The sequence below is a fragment of the Pyrgilauda ruficollis genome, unplaced genomic scaffold (assembly GCF_017590135.1).
Source record: "Pyrgilauda ruficollis isolate IOZ18807 unplaced genomic scaffold, ASM1759013v1 scaffold180, whole genome shotgun sequence".
Lineage (NCBI taxonomy): Eukaryota > Metazoa > Chordata > Aves > Passeriformes > Passeridae > Pyrgilauda > Pyrgilauda ruficollis.
This window is the reverse complement of record NW_024516985.1, coordinates 1,208,653-1,219,418: the sequence shown is the minus strand read 5'-3', so window position 1 is coordinate 1,219,418 and position 10,766 is coordinate 1,208,653.

The following is a 10,766-nucleotide window of genomic DNA, read 5'->3' as shown; positions in this document are numbered from 1 at the left end:
TGGCCCCCGAGCCGGGGGGAGGNNGCGGGGGTGGCAGCGGCTCGGCTGGACGGGGGATGCGGGGTCGGGTCCCCGAGGGTCGGGGGGCCGGGTGGGTGCCGGTGAGCGATGGTTTCCATCATTGCGGGTGAGCGGTAAGGGCGAGCCCGAGCCGAGGACCCCGCCCGCCCCCCGCACCCAGCCCGTCGCGGGTGGGTTTTCTGCCCCCAGCCCGCGTCCCCTCTCTCCTCGGTGTGAGGTGAATTTAGCTTTTTTTGTTCATCTGGGCTTCTAACCCAGTGGGACCCAGCGGGCGGCACAGCACGATTACGGCGCATTGTCCCCCGACACCTGTGACACGCCACAGACGTGCTGCATTAATGGGCACCCTGCCCACCCTGGCGATGGTGGGCAAATATGTTTATCCTCAAATACAGTTATTAATTTCGTACAATTTCTCGTTTAAAAATAATTTCAACTTTTGTTCTATTAATCGCATCCAGTGGTCTGCACGTTGTACTTTTTGAGCAGTTATTTCAATTTGTTAAACACTTATTTGCACATTTTCATTTTGCATCTGAATTTCCCCAGCCCCTTCAGTTTTATTTAACATTCCCTCTACCTTTTCATTGTCTTTCCACGTGCTAGAAAATGCTTCTAAAACTTTCCTGATGTTCTCTAAATGCCCTTTGCCTCAGAAACTGAATCTTTTAGCATCTTCACTTTATGGTGCACTGTATTCCATTTCTTGATTCTTCCAACTTTTTGACTGTAATTTAGATCTGTGCTTCAACACTGTGCTTCCTTCCATTTATTATGGAGTGACAGATATGCCTGCCTTGCTCTTCACTGGCTTCTAAAATGGGAAAATAACCAAAACATAAATATGAATCAATGAGGGGAGGAAAATATTTTAAAAGATCATTGCTTCAATGTCTGACATCTCATTCCCAAACATCACCACGAGAGTGGATATGGTTCTGGGCATCTCCATGGACCCACAGGGATCAGGGGACTGTAATCACTGCCATGGCTCTGCCAGCTGTAAGAGCAGGAGCCTCAAATAACAGGAATATGAATGGATCCACAAGAGGGGGAAAGGGTGAGTGCGTAGTAAGTATACTAGAAATGCCAAGAGAATATCAAAGAGAATATCAATAAATATTGATATAGAATAGAACACTGATAAAAAGGCCCTGGAACACCATCCTGTTTTTCACCCACGTTTGTTTTCTGCAATATGGTGTAACAACAGGTCAAGGTTCACCAAAGCCAAGGCAGCAACCAGGGCACGTGGTTCCTGTTCATTTTAATTCATTTTATTCTCTGCATGATTTTCTCAGTGTTCACTGCCAAAAATATATTTTCTTCACTTTCCTGGACAGATGCCTTAAAGATCCCTCTGTTCCATTTTTAGAATTGTTTCTGAGGCTCTATTTAAATGTGGCCACCTCACCAAGCAATTTCTGATTCCATGTGGGTTTTTCCTGTATGAGTGTCACCACCAGTGTTCTACTCAAAACACAAACTGCTTTTTCACCTCATTTTTTACCTCATTACTGCTTTTTTTCTCATTTCTCATCACTGACACTGCAAGCTGGCATGGCATTTTGATTGCATTTTATGTTAAGGAACTCTGCAGAAATATTGTCTCCATACAGAAATGAAATCAGAGTTGTATGTACATATAATGACAATTTATATCCTCAAGTCTTTAAGTAGTAGTCAGAACATCTACATCCATAGGAGTGTCTAGGCACTCTTGTCTAAATGATTAATTCATTCAGTTGTTTTTGGTTTCTAAGAAATCCTTCCATGCAGGATGATGGGCTGTGTACAGAGTTCTGAACTGCGCTGGAGAATGAGTCTGTGCTACATGGACTTGGTTGTGTCATCCATTCAGGAAAGATGCTGTCCAATGTACTAAATTCCCATCTAATAATAGCACAATAAATAGGAACAGCTTGCTCAGCAGCATCAGGTGGAGTCAAAGATAATTGTTTTATGCTTCATAAACAATTTAGGCTTGTTGTTTATCAGTGAAATATTTATTTAGTCCCTACTGCACCCAGTGGTATTCTACCCGTGTGTAAGATCTGAAACAAGGCTGGTTATTAAAATATTATTTCTTTGTAACTTCAGTTTAACGTGAAATTCAAGGTAGATCAGTTTCCAAGGGATCCACATCCCAAAAAGGACCTGGTGCAGAGGTTTTTTCCAGTGGGAATCTTTACATTCCCCAAGCAGAAATATACCCTTGCAGACCTAGTGCAAAATATTCCTTGCACATAGGTAAGACACTTACCAATACAGCATGTAACACTGAGGAGGAAATCCTATGTCACAAGGGCCAGGAATTTACCTGAGTATGCTTTTCTCCCTTATTGTCAAAAGGCATGCAAGTATTTGAGGCTGTAGCTGTGTTTTTGTACCCACATTTCTGATCCTTCAAAGACTTGTCCATGAAAAAGGGAGACAGGCTGGCTTTCAAAAGCCAGGCACTTACACACAACACCCTATTTCCTTGCTTGATAGAAGACATAACTTATTTAAACCTAGTAATCCTTATTCAAAGTTCAAGTCCATAGTCTCGAGCCCAGCTCTCTGCTGGCTGCCATGGCATCTCTCCAGACATCTGTTCCTGGTGTGGGCATCACTCTCTGCAGCTGGTACCCTGTGGCTTCATCACGTCCACACTGATGTCCAACAGACCCATCCCTTCAGCCAGAAGTGTGCAGTGGGGAAAGCTGGAGGAGTTCAGGAGCTTCAGCACCCCTGAGTAGTGGCCAGAACTCTGTGAAATTTATCTGTTACAGGGTGGGAAGCACAGGCATGAAACTCCGCCAAGCTGTGGACTGAGAAAGCCGTCACAGAAATGGAAGTACCCTGGGAAGGGATAAAGTGAGAAAGATGCTTTTCTTCTTCTTCTTTTTTGTGCATCTTGTAGAAGAAGAGGAACTTCTTGCTGAGGCAATCAAGGAAAGAGCAGAGATAAACAGGAGCAAGACACAAGGATAACCAAAGTCAGGCAAAAACACTGTGTGTATCTGCAGAAAATTCAAAAGGGTTCAGGAGGATGCCACTGTTTTATCATCTTGTTTTTGTTGCAAGTATGTTTTGGATGAAGAAAGGTATTATGTAATGACATTTTCTTTTAGATCAGTGACAGTGTAAAAGCCAGACAGGAGATTCATCTCTGATGTCATATCTTGATAAGCCCATTTGATTTTGTAAGATCAAGCCAAGGATATTTTTTCTACCCACAGAGCTTGCTTTCAGCATGTAAGCTGAATTTGGGTTAAAATACTGGTAGTTCTTGATGGGTAAACAATAAACCCTCTCCGTGAGAAACCAAAAGAGGTGCGCTTGGGGAGCAGGAGGAGCATATCCCAAACATGTTACTGAGTCCCTGGACACACTGCTGGGTTGACAGAGAGAGATCAGACCAGGTCTTGACTCTGGGAATCTTCTACCACCGCAGACAACCAAAGCAGAGACTTCTCCTGTCCACTGCAAGACAGGAAGAGTGATGCAGAGACAGAGACACATGCTGAAGGGAACAGATCAAAGCACAGGGATCAACATTCAGCCCAGTCCTAGAATAAGTATTTTGGCTGCTGGGTATCACCAGCCTTCACCTCTTAAGGGTGGCCCTCCAGCTGTTCAGCCACCTTTCTTCTTTTATTTCTTCTGCAAGTGCATTCACCCAGGAGAACAAAATCTTATTGAAAACGTGTTATGTAAAGGGACCATTGACATTTCTGCCTGTACCTCATTCTGAAATCTTCCTGGTTTTAACACTGCAAGGCCAGTAGGTCTTACACAGCTGTTGGGAACTAAATGGTTTTTTTCAACACAAAACTTCAGGCTGTAAAGTATAAAACCAACCAGGAGTTGATACAATCTCACTGTTTCTATTTGGAGGGTCCAATTTGAGGATGTTAACACCACTCAAATGGGAATTTGTGTTATATGTAGCTTTAATTTGCAAAGTCAGAGCACCACATTTTAAAACAAGAGTAGCTAGAAATGCAGTTTGATGCCTGAAGTGCTTGTGGTGGCTGCTGCAGCTTAATTAGTTAAATACTAAAAAGGGCTGTGCTGCTTTTATTCAATTTGGCCGTGGACCGAAGAATACTCTTGAAACCCACTCTTTTACAGCAACACTATTTCTTTTTCTGCAGGAGCCAGCATTACAAAGCAGTTGCAGGACGGCATAAAAGAGGCCATATGTGCAGGCAATCACGGAGGATAAGGGGGAACACCTGTTTTTCCATCAATTACAGCCTGCGAGCTCGCGGGGCATATTTATTCTGGGGGCATTACATTTGCTTGGCTAATAGCGCATGACACATTTCCAGTTTTACAGCAGACAAGCCCTGAGAAGTAGCTAATCGTGTCTGTACAAATGAAACACAAACATGCCCTCCCGGCCATACACGTGGTTAAGCAGGGGCCCTGATGACACCAGGAGCCACCCGGGGCCAGCAGGAAGCAGCTTGTGGCCACCGGGATGGTTCTGTTTGCTCTGCGGCTGAAGCCAGCCCCAGCAAAAAGCCCTGGGAAAATGCATAGGTGGATGTCCTCGGGGAAATGGTAATAATCTCTCTATTTGGTAAGGACAAAGTCCAACTCAAGTGTTTTGCTGATGGCAAATAGAAAAAATTGTTATTGGGGTTTAAATTTTGGGTTTTTTTGGGGTCCGTTTTTTTTTTGTTTGTTTGTTTGGGTTTTTTTGTTTGTTTTTTTTTGTTTGTTTTGTTTTTGTTGGGGTTTTTTTTTTTTAATCTTGATAGAAGTGAGCAAAGAAAGGAAATATTTTAGGAAAACATTTTATCACCTGTATCTGCAAACCTGATATTTTAAATTTCTTCACACTTGTGTGACACTTGTAATAATATTTTATTTATGGTAATGATTTTATTGTCCTTTCTTGCAAGCTCTTCAATAAATCCCTATAGAAGGATGGATAAATTCATAAAATCTGTTGTTGATTTATTTTAATAACAGCATAATTAATATTTAGCCTTGTTGAAAACATTTCTGAGAATTCAAAATTACTGTTTTAGTTACATGTTTATTTTTTAAGGGGGTGGTTTTGTATGAGTATTTTTAGAAGACTAAGTACATTGATTAATTATTTTAAATGGCTCTTATGCTGTGTTCTTCCTCGTCATGTTCCATTTCAAGTAGGATGAAACAGAAGAGACCGGAAAGAACAAAGAGCATGAATACATGAGAGAAGAGAAAAAATATATGGAAAAACAGATTAAACCCCATTCAGAGCTATATAAAAAGCTGCATTTAAAAAACATCTTGTCATTTTCTCTCTCTCTCTCTCTTTTTTTTTTTTTTTTTTTTAAGTAATGAGTTGGTAACAAAAAATGACAATAAACGATGATTTTAGGTTAAAATTTGAGGAAGCTTTCTTGTTGAGGAAAGGGTCATCTTGCTGAAAAAACTGGGAGAAATTAAATTGCCAGTGCTCCTTACCAAAGCCAATATTAGGTCTATGATATACACAGATAAAAGAATCACAGAACAGATCAGGTTGACCAACGTGGGAAAAGATCCTCAAGTCCAGCCCAGCACTGCCAAGCCCACCACTCAGCTGCATCCCTAAACTTGCTCAAAACTGATCTAATTTCTTCACAGAGCATAAAATTCCTCTCCTCATCATTTCACTGCTTAAAGGACTTAACCTTGTCTTGTATAATCCCAACGGGGAGTAAGTCTTGCCATCCTTATTCTGAGATTAAAACATCCCCGTGTTGGTTTGGCCAATGCAGCATCTGGCTGCAGAAAAGCCAGGCCTGTGCCTGGGTTTTGCTGCTCCTTGGGGCAGTATCTCAAATGTCTGTGCTGCACAACCTGCCCTGCTGGGTGACACTTGGCCACACATCATGCTTTTGGGTGTTTTTGGATTATTTTGGATGCTTTCAAGGGCTGCCTGCTCACATCTAATAAATCATGTGCTGCTTTCTATCAAATTATGACAATCTGGCTTCAAAGGTGCAAAAGTTTGGGCTATTGAGGTACCAGTGACAGCTGCAAAATATTTTTTTAATATTCTTTGAGTCCAGGTTCAGATGTTATAAAACAATGGTATTTAAAAGTAAATCACTCAGTCCTTTCCAAAGCTGATAAACAAAAAACCAGTCCTTCTGTTTGTGTGCCATGCATGTGGTTGGAAGCATTTTTATCAGTGCTGTGGCAGCCAAAGCAAGCACAGTTTTTAAGGGTAGGGTATGCATTTTAGAAAGAATGCAGCAGTGAATTCAGAGGTTTTCTACAACACATTGTCATGCACCCCCTCCATCTAATTTTGTCCCATAGAAAGTTCATCCAGGACCTCCCGGTTCCCTGGGTCTCCACTCTCTCCTCATCAGAGACTTTTCCTGGACCCAGAAAGGAATGCCAAGTATGTTTCTCTTCTATCCTGCACACACTCATCCCATTAAAAATGCCTGGATCTTGCTGTGCTGGGCCTTGCATCTGTTCTTCTGCTGAATCCTTCTCCCAGGGGATTTCCTAGAGGAGTTTTCAAAAACCTTCTGCACCACAGGGAATATAAGCCCAAAATTAGAAAAGGTGTCACCCTAAATAAAAAGAGTATTAAGTGCTAATGGTACAAACCTTCATATGTGTGGTGGGATGGCCAAGACTGCCCGCCAGGCCTCCACCCTGCTGCTTTCTCCCTCGTCCTTCTCCAAAGGGTGGTGGGAAAGAAACAAGCAGCAGCTCATGGGTTGAGATAAGGACAGGGAGATCACTACTTGCCAATTACTGTTGCAGGCTAAACAGGTACGACTTGGGGAAATTAATTTCATTTAACTAATTCAATTTAATTGGCAATAATTTATTACCGCTTGAAAATAAGGGTAGGATGGTGGGAAGCAAAGATAAGAAGGAAAACCTGTGCTTCCCGCTTCATGGGCTGAAATACATGATCCTGTGATTAAGTGTCCTGTGCCTCAGCAAACGGAGCTGCCCTGGCCAGGCTGATCTCAGGGAGAATTCTAAAACCAAGAGGTCTTCTGAGAAGTCTCCTCACCACTCTGCTGGGACTCGGCTGTGCCTTTCCCAGCTTTCAGCACCATTAGAGGGGCACGGTTGAGGCAGGGGCCCATGCCATCAATAAGTACAGAAGAAGGAACCCCTTCTGAGCCTGTCCCTGCAATTTTGGGTGGTGGCCTTTCTGTGCTGAGGTGGCTTCACCGTCTCACTTCCTCTTGCCCTCCTCCTGGGCAGTAGGAAGAACAAGAGGATGGCACTTGATTCTGCTTTTTCCCTCCAGTTAGGAATAGGAAGGATCTGGTCAGGGATTTCAGACAAAGACAAGCAATTAGGAGAGTTAGTGGACAAAACTAACAGAGGAAACACCCAGAAGAGTGTAATAATTGTGGGGAATATATTTCTTGTTGCAGTGTTGTGAGGGGCCAAGCGCTGGGGTTTCATCATGTTTGTAAATTTGCCACTTTTGTTGGTGTTGTGATGGCAATACTTTTGTTATGGTGTGGGGAATATTTTGGAGTGAGGAATATTTTGGTGTGGGGGGAGAGGTGCCTGTGCAGGGGCTCATTCCCAGTCAGGAGCTCGTGGAGAGGACCCACGCTGGCGTGGGCTCATCTGAGGGGCTGCAGCCCAGGGAAACCCAGCCTGTGCTGGAGCAGAAAGGAATTGTGAGGAGAAAGGAGTGTCAGAGGGAATGTTATGAGCTGGTGAGAGTCTTCATTGCATATTGCCTCACATTGCTTGGGTGGGAGTCAGAAATGGAGGGTTGAAGGGGTGAAGGGGAAGGCTTTTTTAGCCTCCATCTGGCTGGGATGGAGGTCACTTTCCTCACAGCACAACCTGTGATGCATTGCTGTGAGCTGTGGTGCTCACCCTGCATTGAGGTTTCCTCTCTTTTTCCTCCACCCTGTCCCAAAGCAAGCAGTCTGGGAGTGGGATGGAAGTTAAGAGAGGACATGGAAATATTCAAACTGACCTTGGGGCTATCCCATGCCGTGTGATGGCAGGCTCAGCATAAAAGCTCAGGGAAAGGCGGAGGAAGATGGGATGTTAGTGATTATGGCATTTGTCTTTGCAAGTGGCCATTAACCAAGCTGAGGCTCTGCTTCTCAGGAAGCAGCTGGACATCTGCCTGCCAGTGGGATTACTGAATGAATCCTTTATTTTGCTCTGCTTACATGGGCAGCTTTTGTGTTGCTTAATAAACTCCATTATATCAACCCACGACTCTCTTTGCCTCCCTCTGAACATTTTCCTCCTCATCCCCCAGCAAAAGGGAAGGAGTGAAAGGCAGGGTGGGTGCTTGGATGCTGGCTGGGGTCAGCCCACTACAATGTGGCATCTATAAATTATCACAAAGGTAATGTGCCTGTTGAGATTCAGGGTTTATAACATTTGCAATGAAAGGCAGGGTAGCCCAGAAGAGACACAAGACCCTTCCCTCACCTCTAGTGTCTCAGCATCCTGTGCTGCCACATGAAAGGGCTGAAATCCCCCACAAGCAAAGCAGAACCAGGAGCTGTCCAAGAAGCAGTGAACAGTGCTGGTGGGGTACAAAAGTAGGTGCTGCATGGTTTAAGTAGGTGGGAAAACTACCCCTAGACATATGTATTGGGCATTTCTGAATTTACTGTGTAACCTGAACCCATCTCTTTGGGTTTGGGTTTTGGTTGGGGTTTTTTTGGGTTTTTTTTTTTTTTTTTTTTTTTTTTTTTTTTAATGTTACATTCCACACAGTGTCTGCCAGTTATTTGAAGATATATTTATATTTTCATCTAAAAAGTAGCAGCTTCACATGACACTGGATGTTTTAATCTCATCCTGCACTTGAGGAAAGCCACAAAAGAAGAAGAAGTGTGTGTGTCTTAAAGAGCATTCCCCAAATCACCCTTCTTATGCCAAACAATCACAGAAATGTATTCTTCCTGCATAGAAAAGACATGTTGGGATTTCCCCAGCAGCCACTGTTGGGTCCAGGGAAGAGCAATCTGTCATCCTTTCCTCTAGGAAAAGACAATTCAGGCAGAGCACAGAGCATCAGGACCAGGGAGGACCTTGCAGGACAAACAAGGCCAACCACTTAAGCAAAGAAAATTCAGCTCCCAACAAGCTAAAATTAATTCCAGTGACAGCTGAAAACATTAAGCATCTTCCAAGATGATGGTGTATAGCCACAGGCAAAAATGTCCTTTCTGGGGAATACAGTCACTTGAGTATCATCAGAAAAGAGATGCAAAAGGTTAGAGAAATCAAAGCACATGCATTTGAAACTTCAGTCATCTCACACAAATGTTTCAGTGGTCCTGCAAAAGCCACCAGACTGGGCGCAGAACAAAAGGTATCCTGCCATAATATTGCTGGGGAGTTGAATGGAACTACATAAATAGAAACACTTGGGGTTTCTTGGAATTTTACAGAACGTTTAACAAGCCCTATTCTCTGAAATAAGGTATTATGGACAGCCTGCTTTTATCTAAGCTGCTTTCCATCAACCCATTTCCTTTGTCTTCAGTTGCCCCTGATGTGTTTGAACAGATGTCACATAAAGAGGTATTTAGTCACATTAAAATCAAAGCCTTTGTTTAGATGCAAGCAAGCACTCCCATTTAGATCCCCATAGATCAGATACTTCAGGTTTGTATTTTATTGTTCAAATCTACTAAGGTAAAACAGCTCCATCCAAGATTAATACCAGTAATATTTCCAGAAAAGGTTATCCTGAATCATATTGTTGGGTGTTTTTGTGTTTTTATATAACCCATATGAGATCCTGTTGCTAAGCAGAAAGCAAAATCAATATAGAAGGCAAGCCATACCAGCTCCTCTTTGAATTGTTGTAGACATTTCACTTTCTTTCAACTGCTTCTCTTTTAATGGTTTCTCTCATAAAAATCTGGCTTGACTTTGTGACTAGTATTTTATAGTTCACCATATCCTAGAATATATCACATAAGACATTGTGCTATTTGGCTTAAATGTACCACTTTGATGAAGTTGCCAAGACAACTTTCATTATTAAATGACCTTCTCTAACTAAGGAGTGAAATGGGATAAATTTTAATTATCAGCTAGTCTGCCAGTATCTTTATGTCTCTTTCTGCTCCATCCAAATAACAGCTACTTTTGCTGAAAGTGCAAAATATTGCAGAAAATTCCTTATTTTCAGTGACAAGAACTAATTAAAAGCTTTTTCTCCATGTCAAGTGAATAAAAAGTTTATTTTATTTTTCTAACAGGATGTAACAATCAATCTCCTGTGTCATAGCTGCCAGGAAGGGTCATGTAGGTGAGTGGAGCTCTTCCTTTGTAACTCATCCTTTCTCCTTCTCATGGGTCTGACAGAAGTCCTGGTCCTGTTCAAGATGTTGCAGTTATACAGGATGTTTGTATGTTATAGTCCCAGTAAATTTTAGCCACGTTTCCTTTACACCCATAGAATCATTTGGATTGGAAAACCCTCTAAGATCATCAAGTTCAACCCCAGCCCAGTGCTGCAAAGGCCACCACAGAACCATTTCCCTTAGTCCCACGTCTACATGTCTTTTAAATCCTCCCAGGTATGGTGACCCCATCACTGCCCTGGGAAGCCTGTTCCAACACTTGACAACCCCTTTGGTGAAGAAATTTCCAAATTAATTTCAAATCAAACCCTTCCTGGCACAATCTGAGGCCATTTCCTCTTGTCCTATTGCTTCCAGATATTTATCCTCTATGGGTTCTGAACTAAGATTATTGTTTGGTGCACTGCGTAGTATTGGCTTTTGATGTGTTGC